The sequence below is a fragment of the Colletes latitarsis genome, chromosome 11 (assembly GCF_051014445.1).
Source record: "Colletes latitarsis isolate SP2378_abdomen chromosome 11, iyColLati1, whole genome shotgun sequence".
NCBI lineage: Eukaryota > Metazoa > Arthropoda > Insecta > Hymenoptera > Colletidae > Colletes > Colletes latitarsis.
In genome coordinates, this window is record NC_135144.1 from 24135095 (window position 1) to 24153611 (window position 18517).

General features: G+C 38.7%; 1 protein-coding gene across 8 annotated transcripts in view; it reads right to left on the reverse strand.

The window, feature by feature from the left end:
• Positions 1-18517, reverse strand: part of LOC143348175 (protein abrupt) — a 108324-nt gene that overhangs the window by 81301 nt on the left and 8506 nt on the right. Inside the window, exon 1 of one of the 8 annotated variants that reach the window (XM_076778105.1) lies at positions 10507-10535. The exons of the other annotated variants lie outside the window; for them this stretch is intronic. The gene's annotated coding sequence lies outside the window, so the exon portion shown is untranslated. Of the gene's footprint in view, positions 1-10506; positions 10536-18517 lie in introns of those variants that run through there. 8 annotated transcript variants of the gene reach the window in all.

Genomic DNA, 18517 nt, shown 5'->3' on the forward strand with positions numbered 1-18517 from the left:
AGGAAAATTTTAATAACAAGTGATTAAGTATTTATTAATCGAAGACTAATAAAGAAAAAGAAACTGTAAGGGGAGGAGAACAATTTGTCAACCAAATGTTAATGATTCGTACGAATCGTAATAGTTCTTAAAAATCATGGCCAATTAGCTTCCGAAAGGTGTATTTTATTTTATTTGCGTGATATTGATTATAATTCTTAAGCAAAGCGCATTCTTTTTCTTCGAATCACGAGCGATTAAATTATACAACAAATGAAAAACAACGTCTCCAATTGTAGTACAATATAACGATGAAATTTATCTCATAACAAATTATCAGTATGACAGTTTAAGCAAGACGGATGAAAACAATGCTTGTGACTCGCGGTTAAATTAAAGAAATTAATTATTGAATGTTACACAAGGTCTGCTTATCGCTGTGAATTCTCACCCATTGATCCTCGGCGTCGAATGTAGAGGGAATAAGGAAAACTTCGAGGAATCGATAAACACGGAGAGGAAATGATACACGACGCGACGGGAATCTACAAATGCATACGCCTCCGTGTGGACTGCTCGCGCAATATGAAACTGACATAATGACCAGAAGAGGATTTCGCAAGCACATACCTAGAAAGCGTTACGAGGCGTGGAGAGCGCGAGCACGAGTTATCTCGATTTCAATACCGACATTAAATACGTGTTTTCCCGTCGGCGAAGTGGTCAAACCCTTTGCCCGCTCAATCCACCCCGTGTGTCGATGAAAATTCTGTATCTAATTTTCTTAGAGTAAATTGATATAATTAACCCCTCGGTGGTCCTCTGTTTCACTATACATTGACGGTCCTCGGGACAAAAATGACATAAATATACAAAAATAGATTTCAAGGAAAGGAAAACAAACACATATGTACATATACATATAATTAAAAATAATCCGAATGAGATCGCCTTTGTTCCCATTTTCCACGAAAAGATACTAATCCAACGATAATGCGGCTGTAAAGATATAATGATAAATATTAAAAATTAAATTCTACGTTATCGAATGAAATTCAACATCGATGGCCAATTTTTCGTGACAAAGTTACAGAAGATTTAGTACACGTAGAAAATCGTTTCTAACAAATTTTTGGAGGCCTCTCATGCTGGTTCCTATTATGGCTATAATAATGAATATTTTTACACGAAATTTTTCCAAGAAGTAGTTCAAGAAATGTACGTTCGAGAAAATTAAACATTTATCAGAAAAAGTTTCATAGTTACTTTCAAAAGATTCTTGAAAATTGTCTTTATTTTCAGCCGTCACGGTTTCCCCCCTTAACGAATGATTTCAAAGATCTATATCGTAAAAAATCATCGTTCGTAGCGGCAGAGGAGATCGCGGATTCCGAGGGGCAAGTGTATACTTTGAAACGACCTGTATCTGTCGGATCAGGTGTTCCGGGAGCGGTTTTCGTCCACGCAAACTCGCGATGGAAGAGCGTCGCGCGTTCCACGTGCACGCTGTCCGCAGACACGTTTCATTACATATCGTATGAATGAGTCGCACGCGTCCGTGAATATATTTTGACGAACGATCGATCGACCAAGCCAGGTACGCGCTTTTCTCCCCGCTGTAAACGACTTTCGCGTTCATCGGTTTCGCGAACAATGCGATCGTTCGTTTCCCTCGATCCCCCGTCGAATACCAAAACGCGACGATCGAGGACGCGCAGGTGTTCTCGTTCGACGATCTGCACCTGGGAAACCGCGCGTCAATTACTCCGACGTCTTCGACGAGGAGGTGTCATTTTTATGGTCCAGAAGCTGCATATGCACAAAGAAGTTTTGCTCGGCACAAAAAGCACCGTCGATCTGCATACATCTGCCGCGGCGGTGATTTATGAAGCCGCGAGATCGACGAGACCGAACCGGCTGTAACTCGACATCATTAGCGATCGTTGCATTTGTGCCAGCGGCTCGAATAACTTCGATCTCTTTTCACGATACACGCTGGTTAGCGATTGGCACCGCGGCGTTGCTCGTTTTAATTACGAAAAAACAAAACGAACCGCGCGCGGAGCAAAAGTATTGGCGCGACCCAATACCTCGCAAACGGGAAGATTATTGTTCGAACGAGAAATTTTTCTATCGATTTTATCAGGATATTTATTCGATTTACTTGATTGGAAGTAATTCTAATTCAACGAACCAGAAATCGGAAGTATCGTCGTTTACTTCCTATTCCAAGTTTCGTAAAATTAGAATTTTGTTAACTTGAATCGTAACCAGCAGTTTTAATCTGATTTTCGATACTTCAATAATATCTATCCGTGTTGCATAATATCACTTTCTTCTCGGTTGTAGTTTCTCTCGCTTTATTAATCGTCCTTACTCTTCATTTAATTCTTTGCTTGCTAATAACAGAAACCTTTAGATTCGCTGATCGAGAGCTTGTGACAAATGATCGATGAAAGGTTCTTGTTTGCCATTTCCAAAAAACGACAGACAATAGTATTCTAGAATAATATTGTTTGTCCTTATTTTGTCTATTACTCTATTTATATTATTGTTTCTGTTATGTGGTGAACTAGAATAGATAATACATAGAGTACAGTTACTCCCATTTAATTTATTTAAACACAAACCCTCAATATCTCAATGTATGAAAAAATGCACTCACACCAGTTTCAACGACAAGCTTTTCGTCATTTATAGTCAATTACCATTATACGAATACGAGTAACTGTATGTCGAAAAGTTCTTTTCTTTAAACCAACTTATACGCATTTGTATCGCAACGATCATGCCGTACCATGACTTTTGTCCAGATCTGTACGCCAATCGAAAAACGTTATTGACACTCTTTTGTTTCGCCAACAACGAACGCCAAAGCCACACGAAAGCGACCAAATATTGGTTAAAAAGTAATCAGATTACATTTTGCAACGATTACTTCTACAAAGGAATTGCGTCGCAATTACACTACTTTTTAACATTGTAATTACGATATAATTACCTTGTAATTACGCCGGAATTACCGTATAATGACAATCCAATTACCAGTGCAATTCCTTTGTAGCAGTAATCGTGGGAAATGTAATTAGATTACATTCCGCCCAACATTGGTCAAATCTACCGTGCAATTTATTTATCTCCGTCTCTCTTTCTCGAATGTTTGTCGCATGACGCAACGATCGAGAGATACACGTTAAATATTTCATTCGCGAAAAATTTCGCCGTGCCGAATATCAAGGACGTAGGTGTACAACTTCCTCGAATCGATCGTTACGTATTCCGCGCGTCAATCGATCAAACCTCATTGCAGTGCGACGCAACGCGTTATAATCGCGAATCAACAACGCCTATCGCATTGTTTCAACCTCGCGGCACCACCATTCCGTGCGCTATTGCGTTTTTCGAGTCGCGTTCGCGCCAAACCGCACACTTACAGAACCGATCAAACTATTTTTAATCCTCGAACAATTTCTGATAACCGCGACAGAGCCTTTTACGTTCCTATCGTGCATTTACGAACGTCGTTCGATCGAAACGAAAATCAAAGCATCGTTAACCGTCGACGTTAACAAACATTCGCCGTCTAATCTCCAAGAGAATACGCCGATAATCTTTTCTCGAACGTATGCAAATGTAGAAATCGATTCGAAAGGTTCCCCGTTAACATCACGAAATAATTTGCATACGCGTTAAATTTCGCTGGCCAACAACGCCTATCGCGTTACTCCAGGCACGTAGAGTATTTTGCAATTCTTTATTTCTTCAGCTACACGCCAAGCTGCACGATCCTCGAAATTCTTTATACTATTCCTGTATCTCGTACGGCGCGTTCTTTTTCTCGATTTGTCGATCGCGATACGGCACTATGAAATTTCGCGACAAATTTTATCGTCGCGCTTAAAATATTTGTCATATAATCAAGATATCGTTTGTATAATAATACAGAAAGATTTCGATTATCCAAAGTCTTCTGTTCGCTAATTACATAGTATTAAACGAATAGGAAGGATGCACACAAGCGAACGAACTTGACGTATAAAAAATGGCTGCCTGAAGATAATAGAGAGATCATCGAAAGCAGATATAATCGCTGCTAAAAAAAAAAAAATTGCCCATAACGTGGAGGCAATAATCGACAATTTTCTTGCCCGGAAGATCGTACAAATGCTATTGAAACTGAGTAGAAAAAAACAATCTTATCTTTACGCATTGTATAAATCAATGCCAAATCGTATTTTTCAAGTAGTAAATAAAAACAGTTGTCGTACGAAGTATTAACAAATCATTTTTTTTATTTACTATGCGTTTATTCGAGTGTCGCAAACACATTCGTATCTTCGTCTATAAAACGTGAATATGTTTATACTGAATGAATAATTACCCAAAACAAATGCACGTAGTTTCATTAAATGAGGGGTCCCTTATCGTAGAAACATGGAATACAGATACTTCCATTGAATAAATTAAAAAGAAAACAATTGTGTAATTTTGGAAACACCGATTCTCGTCCGATCGCCAAAGTGAAGCTGCGTTGGGAACACCGCGTACTTGTTATTATTTATCCTGTTTATATTATTCCTCTCTATCGGTTTTGTAATTGATCATTACTAGCCCCGTTAATATCAACAAAAAAACTATTTCATAAACAGCAGTTAAAGCATGTAATAAAAACATTTGATAAAAATAAAAAATTCATAAAAAAAACAAGTTTATTTTCATTTATAGTGAATCACTATTGCACTATACGAATACGAATATGAGTAACTGTGTATATTAATACGAGATCGAGTTCAGAGGTAATATTGAAAAAACATTATTACGTTTAATCGAGTGAACTGCAGTCTGCATCGAGAACTGTACTGTAATTCTACGTGTAAAAGGAAGCTTTTGAGAATGTAAAAGACTCTGCAATAAATTTGTCGCATTCTCAGACGGAAGTCACTCTGAATGGCAGTGACGAACGCGCGTGTTGCTTCCTAACGGGCGAAAGTACTTTGGCGACAACGTGTGTATCGTGCACGTAGAAAGTGTACAACAACGGTTGTCTTAAGAAAGTGTCATCGCTGAAAGCCGCTAAATGCCTACGAGTTCCGACGAACACGAGTTTACATCGGCGGTTACACGACCGTGTTCGCCGACGCCATGAACCTCGGTACGCGTCCACAACGGGTGAAAGTGTTATTCGACGACGGTGGGCTGATTATTATGCCATCCGGGCGATCGTCGTTCAATTATTACATCGATGGCCCGTGCTTCTAGCGACGTAATTGCGCCCAACGCGCGAAACGGTGGCCCTGCTTTACTGCGACGCGTGAAACTTAACGCGTACGCTGATTATTCTAAGGCGATGCACACAACGCGTAAAGCCACGTTTTCGTGTGCGAGACACGGTAAATTTTTAGCTGACCAATTCCCTTGGACAGACACCAGCAAAATTATTATCTAGACAAAAATGTCCAACAACGAACGAGAGATAAACAACTGTTGGCCCGATAATCGTTAACGTTAGATCTACAGACGTCAATTGCATATATTTTTATCGAAAGCCGACACGTTGAGACTAAAATCGCTTTTAATTAGAATATAGGCTCGTATCGTTGCATCGATCAAAGTCAACGTAATTTGCTAACAAATGTTTACGTTTTCTGGAACTTTAAGGGTACCGTAAATCTGGTGTTAAATAAATATAAAAATTTATTATTCGAATGAAATTTTACCCAAGAAGTGATTTTATAAAATGTTTACAAAACTCAAATTTTTGAGAATAATTTAAAGTCTACGTGGACCTTGAAATTTGAAAAATTGACAAAGTAACGGCGGTTCGTTCGTCTGTCGTTATATTAGCTGATTCAAATTAAACATGTACTACAACGTGTCTGCATAAAAAGAAAAAAAAAAAAAGAAAACCTTATCTGCGGTCACAGTCTCAAATGCCAATGTTAGGCCTTGAACGAATCGACCTGACCCGCTTTATGAATAATCTAGTGCAATTAGTTACAAAGTCACGATCGTCGTTGAACGACTGCAACGTGTTATCAATCTTGGACACTGCAACGTAAATTGAATAATGTCACTTCAGAAAATTGCTAATCGTGGAATTTCAAAATACATGATAAACAAACACATAGAGAGAAATATGTCTAATTGTATATTTCGATCGAAATTTTGATCCAAAACATTGTTTTACGGACAAAATTAAAGTAAATACCGAAGAAACTCGGTGGAATTTTTTACAGAATTTGCTTAACAATCAGTGCGTGAGAACGTAGCTTAAAGGATGAAATGCGAGCGTGTCGCTCGTATGGAATTAGCTACTTCAACAAGCGTTTCATTTTCACGACATAACACGCGATTTTTTGTATCGCATTTTTACCATCAAACGTTGTACTATTATCTTTACATCTTTTCGAAAATGAAAATTGCAATACTTTCCTTTCTGTTCCATTCTTGTGTTTCAGTTCGGTTCTTGTAAACTTCGTCAATCTATAAATACAGTATTCTCATGCAAATTTAAACGACGCGTCGAAACGTATGAGGTAATTTGCAACAGATGGGCTACCTGCTACACTGAATCGCTTATTTTGTTTTTTAGACTGACCTATGTATTTGGAAGAGCAGTACAATCATTTGTTTGTTAAACACTGAACAATGGTGTTTTGTGTGATTTTAAAAACTTGTAGCTAATCGTTTTAAGAGTGTTCGAATAATTGAGCACATTTCGAAAAATTGTAGCAATAAAGGAGGAATCGAACAAGACGATCAGACTTATCTATCGATAAATTCGTATCTGTACACAAAGCACGAACAAATCGCGTGCGCGCGTGTATCGAGTCGTGTTTACAAGTATTACCTCGATCATTCTATAAGTCAGGTTGATGACCCTTCGATAACTGTGCGGTTAGACGCCGATCTCGTCTAATCAGAAAACATTCAGTAACCGAAACGTTAATTACGCCGAGTGTCATATTTCGAATTTCAAATTTCAAAATTCATTCGAGCGAATATTATTCACGAACGACGAGTACAAATTTTAAATTCGTTCGTAAACTGGCCAGACCAAAACCGTACGATATTTTGCAAAATTAACATTTTATTCTATACAACCTAAAATTTGTTTCGATACTTATTTTTCTAACCCAGCTAAAATTTAAAAATTCTATCCAAACTTATTTCCTTTAATATTTAAATTTGAGAATGAATTCTTCTAGTTTTATCGCCCATGTATAGGTGACGTAGAAGTCAAAGAAGCAAAGGGTCATCCGTGACCCAAATATATCAACCCAAAATTTCTATTCGTTATTTGCAAATAAAATTTCCTCGGTTACGAGAGGGTCACAGTTTCCAGAAGGACAACGAAACAGGATATCGCGTTGGCAGTTCGTGTTTAAAATAAAACAGGTTCGACTCGAATTTAATCGCGAGCATAAATCACGCTAGATTCATGGTGGAATCGACTGTAAAGGTATGCGCAGAGAGAGAGAGAAGGGGGAGAGAGAAAGAGAAAGAGAAAAAGAATCGCAAATAGTCGGAAGAGCCGGGCAAAACAGAAAAAGCCGGTGATGCAGCACAATGCTCCGTGCGCGTACGTAAATAACGCGAGTGTTGTTATCTCGTCGGCTCTCTGCAATATGGAACGCGTTATCTTGCCGTCGACTGCAGAATATTGCGTTTTTATCGCGAAACGTCGGGATTCGTTGCGGTAGGGGCAGAGGAGGCGAAGAGCAAGAGTAGTGGTAGCAGATACCAGAGATTGGGATTAAGATCGATTACGCATCGCGTCGAGAGCACCTACGAAGATTTTTCATCGAGACGAGCGATACACGTTAACGCGATGCAATTAAGACGAAAATTTCGATTATTTGTTTTCTTTTTTCGTGTTTACCTGCAGATCGTGGCTTTATCGCGCCGAGACGAGAACCAAAAGTAAAGAAGCGGACGAAATATCGTTCGAACCGGACTGATAACGAATAGAAATAATTAACAATATTGTTTACGACCGAGGAATTACATATTTGCGGGAATAACACCTTATTTGATAGATAATGGTTTTTATCTGAACGAGCTTTACTAATATTCCGAGAATAACGATAAATACGAATTCGGGTGCAAACAATGCATTGCACACGGTGTTTTATTTTTAACGACGTTACTTAGAAAGAAATTAAATATCGACTCGGTTGCAATGCAAGTATTTCGTATATAACGACAATGACTAATTCTATTTAATGGTTTTCAATTATTTTACGAGGGAAAGCCACGTGTAAGATTTTTATTCGAATAAAAATGTATTTGTAATTTACGACTAAAAAGTTTTGCAACTTTCTAACGACGCGTCTGTTGGATCAATGAAGCATCCTTGGAAGTTTTCCTTGTACGCTTAACACGGTTTCGAGTGTCACGGGGGTTTGCTATTCATTTTTGTTTCATTTACCCCGCCAGTGATCTAGATACAAGTTCCGGAGATCGAATAATTCGTTGAAAATTAAAATTTAAAGAACAGAACACAAGTACGTTTCACATTGAACGAACGAACCTTATCTATACGACTGTTCGATCATATAAACATCGTCCATAAATCACATTACGATGTTATGATTCGTTATCTATTATCCGAATAAAACTTCGGCCATCTTTGTCAAAAACGAACCCCTATATATTAGACTATTCGTTGCTTCGGCTAATACAATCACGATTTTCTCGACACTGTATATTTTTTATTAATTTTACAATATATTCGTCACTTAGCTATTTATCTACTTCGTGTCGCGTGTTTTGTTTCCGTAGTTAACTCGACACATTTCCGGCTCAACGTCACTATCGCGTGCAAGAATTACTAATTTCATTCTAAATTAATAGAATAATTTAAACAATGGTCGTCTGCTTTGTTAGCTATTGCATACTTCATACGTTACGTTATAATTGTTTAATTTTCAACGACGCAAGTACAATGTTATTTTGACTTTTCAATCTCATTTTTAGGGTTTCGTCAGGAATATATTATACAATATACTCTGTACAATTTCAAACTGAATACAAAATTTTAGATAGATATTACTGAAGATGTTTTAAAAGAAACCTCTCGTCGAAACAACGCTATCTCCGTTTTAAATTCTTCTGATATACGAATGTTTTAAAAATGGAATAGAAACACTGCAAAACATTCAAATAACATTGGTGGTTAATAACAATCGCGCTGAGTACCGAGAGCGTTAATCCAGGAACACTTAGATGAAATAAGCTAAAACTAAAGCCAAGACCGGATAAAACGACGATACGTCGTTAATAAACGGCGAAGATAATTGCCTTTCCCCCACTTGTCCACCTTTGTGCGCGCTTATCGAAGGATTAACGAATCTCTCAGATAAACGATAATCAAAATCGTGATCGATCGTCAGCGCGTGTGAGAAAAGCGCTCCTCGTCTCGTCGATGGGAATACGTTTACCTTCGACGATCAAAATTCGTTTTCTTTCCCTTCTTTTGGTCCGTCCAAACGCCTCCCCGCCTTAATTTATCGTACTTGCTACGATTTTCAAGGTGAAGCGACTGGCTAATTTCGTCGGTTGAGCAACTCTCGGTTCGCGACGCGGTGCGAGCAACCGCGTAATCATCGGCCTCATAATTCCCAGGAAATCCTTTTCCCGTTGGAAAAAAAAAAATTGTTTTTATTAAGAGTTAATATTGCGTCCGGCTTCGCGTAAACTACGTTCCACCTAAAACGCAATTAAACGCGCGGTCGTCATTGATACGATAGCGACTGACTCGACGAGTAATCTCCTCGTAAAACGTAATCGTTCGTGATTATTGAAGCAGCAGTTTTTTCTTCTTTTCAAAACAACAAGAAAAAGCGTACAGGCGCGTCCATACAGGATGTTCGGCCACCTCTGGAAAAAATTTTAATGGGAGATTTTAGAGGCCAAAATAAGACGAAAATTAAGAATACCAATTTGTTGATGGAGGCTTCGTTAAAAGTTATTAACAATTAAATTCAAAAGTTTCAAATCGTTCTGGAAAAATTATTTTTAGTTGCAGGGGTCAATTGCAAGCATTTTCGGTCAACAGACATAACCCCGAAATCCTACTCAGTTTCGAGAAAAAAATTCGAGAAGGTGTGAAATTTTTCAACAAAATTAAAAAATTTTAAATCGTTCTAAAAAAATTATTTTTGATTGCAGGGATCAATTACAAGCATTTTTGGTCAATATACATACCCTCGAAATCCTAACCATTTTCGAGAAAAAAATTCCTTACCGAAAATACAATTTCTGGCCAAAAATGTCTGCCCGAACTTTCATGCGAATCTTTAAAACGTCATAACTTCTGAACAGATTTTCGCGAATTTTAGCAATGTTAGAGAAATAAATACCGAAAGAAATTTTATGTTATGATTTATTTTCGAAAAAATGTTGAGAAAAACTTGTTTTGGACGTCCGATACGGACGATCGAAGCTTCGAATCGATAACTCTGATCGCGACGAGCTAACGACCGCCCGGAGATAAACCGCATCGCGCTTTTTACGCTCGCTTACCGGAAATGCGCGCGCGTGCCTGCCGTCCGTATCGATATATCGATACGCGCGTACACGCGGCGCGAAACGAGATGTCGATAGTCGCGGGAACGGACCAAGACGAGCCGAGAGATCGGATACGTTGCAGGAATGCCGCGAATTCGAGGTGTGGCAGTCGAGTCCCCAGGCTCCGCTCTTCCGAAGGATACTACGCGCTTCCTCCTCCACCTTCCACCCAACGACCTACTCGCTACCGTGTGTGATTGTCGTGGAGGCGATTCCACAGGAGACGTCGACGACATTTTCGATATCCCCGTCTCCCGATCGCCGACAGCCGTTTCCTCGCTCGACAAGTTCATTGTTCAATGCGATGTTCAAGGACGACCTAAGAAAGTACCGCCTAGAGAACAAGAGAAAGCAAACTGCGAAATGATTTATGCCGAAGGTCACCGAAGGGACGACGATCAGTTTTTCTCGGAAGGCGAATGACAAAGAATTTTAAGGTGGACAAATTTTATTTCGGAAATTAACTTTTTAAAATTTAGATAGTAAGGTACAAACTTTGTTTTTTCTTATATTTTCAACAAATTACTATTTTTCAAATCCAGAAATTTCGTTTCTAGATGGTAGGGTATGTATTTTGTGTGAAGAGAAAGAACTAATTGTAAGTGAGAAAAGTGAGTCACCGCGAGGTACTACATTATTTCGCGTATTATTGTTTGAATATATTATATCGTGTGTATATGTTTTAAATCCCAAAGTAAAATTTCGCCCCATTCTACCCACAGTTTCCAATCGTCTAAGAGCAAAGTCTCGTTCTCGTGGAAAATTCGAGGGGTTTGGTCTGACAGCGTGCTTAGAAGGGTTTCGAGAGAATGTCTCTTTGTCGGGAGAAGGTCCGCAGGAAGGCGAACGTTGAGAGACACTGGTCCAGCTTGATACCCAGAGTATTATCATTGCGTATGAAAAAAAGAATACGCGTGATACGAAATTGATTCCGCGGGCATGAAGTCGGGTAGAATTTCCCCGCGAGAATATTCAAAGCGCCCTCCACTCTCGAGACTTTGCAGTCAGAAGACATCGTGTCCCTAAATATTGAAATGTATTCGCGACTGGAGGGAGGGGAAAAAAAAATGCGAACGGAGGAGCCTTACAATTTTCTTCGTGAACGATCTGACGTCAGATCTTAAATATTAAAGAGGAATATCGGTGGACGAAGCGACGGGACGCGCGATGAATGAACCGCCAACGAAGGTCCTTGATTTCGTGTTCCCGAGGTGACGTTCCGTTTCCGTCGCTGGAATTTATCGGTGAAAGTTGTTGCCGAGAACGCCGCGAGAGTGAAAACGGATTTTCACGTGACGGGTGTGCCGTCGTAAACGCGGTTCGCGAACGCACGTGTTCCACGCGGGAAAATCCCATAACGCGGCTCCTATTACGGTCTTTTCATCGAGGCTTCCCGTACGCGTTCAAGACCGTTCCGAAAGCGAGAAAATGTACAGGGTGAATGTCGAATTACCAAACCACGCAACAAGGAAAACATTCAGTATCGAAAATAAAATCTATGGTTTTCGATCGAACAAATTCCTCGAATCGCGAAACAACATACGCGACGAATGTATCTTAAATATCTGCATTATATAAACTATTAAAGTTGAACAAGCGTATCTCAAATGTATTATTTTTCTTGTGGACAACGAAATTAAATGTGATCTCGAGGGCTTACAGAGCCCCATAAAAATTCTAACGTTATCTTTACAAAGGGGCTATATAACCGTATCATCCGGTGAAATACGAAATTTAGATCGGTTCATTAACGAGAAAAACAATAGGGGTGGGCGAATTGTATGGTTCACCCTGTAGATACAACGAGAAGAGCTCATGCTCGAGTTACAGAGAGGACCCGAGAACGTAAAGTTTTTCACGTGGCTGCAATGAAAGTGTGCAGCACCCGGGCAGCCATTCCGTCCGTACCCGAAAATAAACACCCTCGCGCACACAGCCCCTCGCGTCCGACCCTTCTTAGAAAACCGACCGAGAAGTTCGTCTTCCTTCCTCCATCTAAATCCCTGAAATCTAAAAATTCGCACGCGTCGTTTCGTGAACGTACGATTTAGTAGACGCGAAAAAATCTCTGAGAAAAGCTTGAGAATCGTAAAATTGAGAAATTAATACGACTTATTCGGTTAATACGAGTTTATCGTCGATTAAAAAAATAACGCGACCGTACACTTGGACAATCACTTTGAAACGATAATATCGTTGTGTTTCCTTAGAAGGTACATCCAAATTCTTTGCTGGATGTCCCTTAAACTATGGTACGTTAATAATCGAATATTTCTGTTGCAAAAGACTGGTCGCGTCATTTTAAATAACAAAGTTAAAAATTGAAAAGCGTATTACCTTAAAAATATATACCGGTTAATAGATGGATTAGAAAGAGCAAAAACTTGATTTCGAGAAAGTTGGAAATAAAATTCGAGCAAATCTGAAAGACGTGGACCGTCGATCCGGAAAACCAGGGAGGATTTATGCCGGGCAGAGAGATTGCATTTTCGACGCACGCTCGGTCGGCGCGTTTCCTTTCAATCCCCGTAGTATCATTGTGCCGGCCCGTTACATCCTGCACTTTTTTCACGTGGTCGAGGATTAAGGCGGACGCGCGGCGTACAAGTACAGCACCATCCGTCGGTGTATGCGCTCGTCTACCTGGGTCTCGGCCGAAGCAAATCTTGGGACCATTAATAATATCGCCGGCGCAATTATCGGGCCAGCTGCTACGTTCCCTGGAGGCCCCGCTGGCCTCTCTTTCACCAGGTATGCACGTAAGCGGGCTAGAAACCCTCTGGGTGGTTGTACGCGTGCATGATTTCCACGCAGGTACGTAACCACGGGCCCAGGAACCCTTAATTTCTCTTATCTCGTTGCGGTTCGCCGCTCGAACGCTCTAAAACAATTCCACTACGGGGCGAAAACGAGGCTCGAAACGATTTACAGTAACGATTCTTAACGAACACCCAAACGTGATTCGTAAATTAAACTTGGGGTCACCGATTTCATTCAAACTTTGCAGAATGATGAATTTTGCTCCCCTGTTGCTAAAGGTATATGATTATGTGAGCCACTACTCGATAATTTTTTTATAGTGAGATATTTACAATCGAAGATTCGTCATTTCTTAAATTCACTTCTGTTCAGAATTATTACCATGTAATGCTAATAACTTTTTATTAGTGTTCATACGCGTGAGGACCACGAGTTCAACTCCGCAAAGAATGAGCGGAATTGTTTTTTGTTTTGTATCAATATTTTACACATAAAGATACATAATGGTGTTTAAATAAATCGGAAACAAAATGTCCCGATGCTCGTTTTAAACTACGATAAAGATTGCAATTGTTAACGGTCCCGGAACAAAGCAAACGAAAAACCGATTTTCACCGGGACGCTGCAAACCCGGGGCACGCAGAGTTCGGGGCGCATCGTTCTAGCATCGTTCCGTGAATTGTAAAATTTTATACCCCGACCTATTATCGGTTTCCATTTTCCGGTAATTACGTTTTTACTGCGTCGTTCGATCATCGCCGCGGTTACGGCTCTTTGTTTATTGGCCTCCGTTCGACCGCGCGTTGTTGTTTTCCCTTTTTCTATATCGAAAGGTACGTTGCTCGATCGAGCGGATATATCGGGTCGGGATACGCTTCCTGTTCTCGGAGCTAGATATTTCTCCGCGTCGATTCCCATTCTGTGCCGGCAAGTTCTCGACTCGCGGTGATTAACACGTCGATTGCAAACTGTGAAATACATGCTCACGCATCCCATCGAGCCACGTCGCACGTGCGTGCAAGTCACAACTCGCAGTATAAGTAGAATCAATTAATAGAAGCTTCAACCCTTTCGTTTCTACTGTATCAACGATGGTCACATGTTTAAATACATTATTAGATTTTTAAATCTCTGTATAATGATTGGGGACCACCGATTTGGGATTTCCACGATACTCGATATTAACATTTTTTTGTGACAGAAGAAGAATATAAGCAGGCAAAAATTGTAATGTCTATTATTATTTTCGGTATATATGATTCTTTTGCCTTTTACAAATAAAACCTTTTCTTAAGCTACACTACCATCGATGCCAAGAAGCGTTGCGCACAATGGCGATCGTACATTTAAGAACACTTGATTGAATTTAATATTTTTTTTATCCATACATTAAACATATATACAAAAGTAAAGGTTTAGCAGTTACTGAAATTCATTTGATCTTCCAAAGTGAAATTATTAATCTCAAGTGTATGGCCGGTGTTCCGTTTCACGAAAAGAAGAGCTTTGTTTAGCGAATACGCATACAATATGTACAAGGACGTATGCTGGGATCGCGTGTCTACGAATTCAAGTAACTCGTTGATTCATTATACACGTATAACTTGACGATGTTTGCGCGTAGCTGACAATTGACCGTCTCTCAGTGACGAATGTATGTACAGTATTTCGGGTCCGCAATCTCGTGCTCGTCAATTTATTAATTAATCGGCGGACAGGTCCCTGGCGTTGCGCTCTGCGTGCGCGCTGCCAATTACCTACCCATTGCCGCGCATAAATCATTAGCAAACGTGACGCTTCCATAATTCGGATAATTTACGCTGTTTTTGTCTCGGCGTACGTGCAATTCCTAAACATTTAGGTTTTCTTTGTCCCTGTAATCACACGGTATAACGGGTACGCTAGGCGCGCATTAAGCGTAGATCGACGCAGCGCAGCGTGATCCTCGAGTTGCACGCCCCCGCGCCGAAACACGGTTTCTCCTTCATAGAAACTCGATTAGCGAAGTTCAGAGTTGTACGTATTTTATTTCTGAATAAATTATTACGCTGTACACTCGCGTAAAAAAAAAGTATATGCAACTTGAGAAAATATGCATAGTCGATAGCGTAAAGTTTCGAACTGATATCTTAACTAGTTTTTATGTTATAACATTCCAAAAATGCCACAGCTTTTTTCGTGTCTAGACTACAATACCCTTATAAGTCACTGGACACCTGCTTGTCCGGTTTGGAAAATGCAAATTAAGACATGGATACAATTTTCTGAATCCACCTTGTTTTGTAATATTCGTCTATTTCTATTCGTTTGCATGGGGTATCGGAACTGAAAGTAGAGCCAAAATGGATCACGACAGACGGTATGAAAAATAGAGTATCTTACATAATATTTTTTTAAAGACGTATGTGATTTTATACTACGCTATAAAGTTACTAAAGGGTATAATATTTGTCGAGTGGAACAACTCTGTTCTCTTAATTTAAAAACAACTTTTCGAAATTAAAAAATTTAATATTCGATGCAAATTATAAAACTTCCTTCTCTTTTCCCCACACGATTGGTCGTAACTTTTATATAAATCGAATTTTTATAATGAAATTGTATAGATTTGTAGTTTAATATGGGTATTTTTGGGCAATAAATAAACAATTTTAATTTAATAGACCGCCAGCTTATTGCAACATTTTGACTGGCTTATGGAAATTCACGGAAATAATAAAAAATTGATGTAAACATGAATCGCAAACTGTTTTCACGTTTTTTAGATTTTCATTTTCTATGCTACGTTCTCTGTACCGTTAGGCGTACCGTACAATGCCTGATATTTGATGTGTTCGAGTGTGAGTTACTCATTATAGGAGACCTCGAGATGCTTTACCGAAGCATGAAGCAAAATGAATGGTCGCCAGTTTGAACATACACTTGAAATACGGTCGTCATTCTACGCTATACGTAATGGTACAAAGAACTTAGCTAAGAAATTGAAAAGCTAAAAACCTTGGAAACAATTACATCGCGGAACTATGTTTACTTATACTTTTGTTTGTATTTGTGAGTATTAATAGACGATCAAGACTTTGCTAATAATTGTGATACACCGTATATATAATACTAAAAGTAATACTAAATACTAGGGATACCAAAGGTCCCTAAATTACTAAAAATTTTGATAGAAACGAAACTTATGATTATGTTGGTTCGTTCTTATTCTGCATTTACCAAGTCGGTACAAAGACAGGTGATTTCAATATTAAAACCTGACATATTAGGTCGGGGAAAAAGAAATCCATTATTTTTCACTTAAATGGCTGCAGTGGTATATGTATATCTCGTAAAGTATTGACCAAACAAATTGAGACTCGTGATCGTTGCAAAAGTGATATTCCGCAGTAAAAAAAATTCTTTTACAGTTTTCTAATTGGTCGATTCAGTTGCGAGTTATAGGATGTAAAAGATGGAAGTTAACAAAGAGATTTCGATTCGGTATATTTTACGATTTTTGCTTTGATAAAGGCGAAAATGCAAGCCAGACGACTTTTGATTTCGTAAATTCTGTTCCGGTATTTTCGATGTTGAAGATGCACCTCGCACAGGTAGGCCCGTCGTCGAAAATATCCATAAAATCATGGAAATGATCGAAGTAGACCGACATATTAGCAGTCGTAGCACCGTCCAGGAGCTAAAGATCGACCACAAAACAGTTTTAAACAATTTGCATAAAGTTGGATTCAAAAAGAAGCTCGATGTTTGGGTGCCACACGAATTGATGCAAAAAAACATGATGGATCGAATTTCCATCTGCGAAGTCTTGGCCAAACGGAACGAAATCGAATGGCAAGAAATTATAAAACAAAACGGTACATATTTGAACATGAAAATAATGGATTTCTTTTTCCTTAACCTAATATTTATTTTATAAGATCTACTATCAATTAAATGTATATTTCTTTACTTTCAATTATATTTGAGAAAAAGCTAAATACAATCAAATATACAATGTTAAAACGAATGTTTGATGTTGGAAACTCGGCTTTTGATTCTACATACTTTGCAGCGCGCATATCAAATTATGCTCTTCCGGAAGTCCTCGAAGTTACCCTACTTCCTTGAAGTATACATTTTGCGGATAATGATTCAAGGAACATGCTGATAATACTTTTTTATTATCCGACGTATCGCTTCATTATTACTTGAGGTTAATTCGCGTGACTAACACACGTACACGTATAGTATTTTCTCGTTATTCGGGCCATTGACGCAAACCTCAAGCAAATTTTTTAAAAAATGTACGTTCCTCCTCTGGCAATAATTTTTGATGTCTTTTGTTTTGGTCGACGTTTAAAGCAACTAAATTCAATAATTTTTTGTGATTAATTGTCTTAATATTTTTAGAAAAAGATAAAGTATCGAAATTGATGATTTAATAAAATGAAAAATTCTGTCGGTATCGCTATTCCTAAATTAAAGTACTCATTCGTTAGTATTGTTGGAATCGTCGCGGGACTGGCGTAACGCAAAGGGGTGGTTCCTTAGTAAAAAGAAGAGAAAAGAATTTTTACGGTCATTGTTGTTCTGTTTCGAATGGATGAAAAAGCCAGACAATTAATATCTGTCATGGATCGTGGGAACGATAAAAATCTGCGACAGATGGATCACGGTGGATCAAATGTATTTACGTGTTATCGTAGCTGCGAGACGATTTCTTCGAGATTCTCGAGATTTCCAATTACGATCCGCGGCGTTAATTCGCGGGTCGCGTCATTCCATTCGGTGCGTGACTCTTTTGTTCCATCGGTTCGATAACGATAGGATTACGAAGCGCGTGAATTAGTGGATCGATAATCGAGAGTGATAAGCGTATGTTTGAAAACAACGAACGAGCATTTATTCCGTTCCGTATAAATATATTTATATACAAATCTAGAAATAAATGATTTCGTCACATTTCTCCTTTAAGATTAGATAAGAGCAACAACAAGCTAGATGTAAGTATTTCTTCTATTAACTTTCTCACTTGCAAATTAAAGATAAAAATGGTTAATACTTATTCTTATACTTTTACCTACATGAAATCTACATTTTCAATTTTTATAATTATTAACTTTCTATTTGTAAACGTGAAATAAATTTTTATTCGTATACTTGTCTATTGAAATAAACCAAATAAAAAGATAAATGATATAAATAAATATTAATAATGTATATA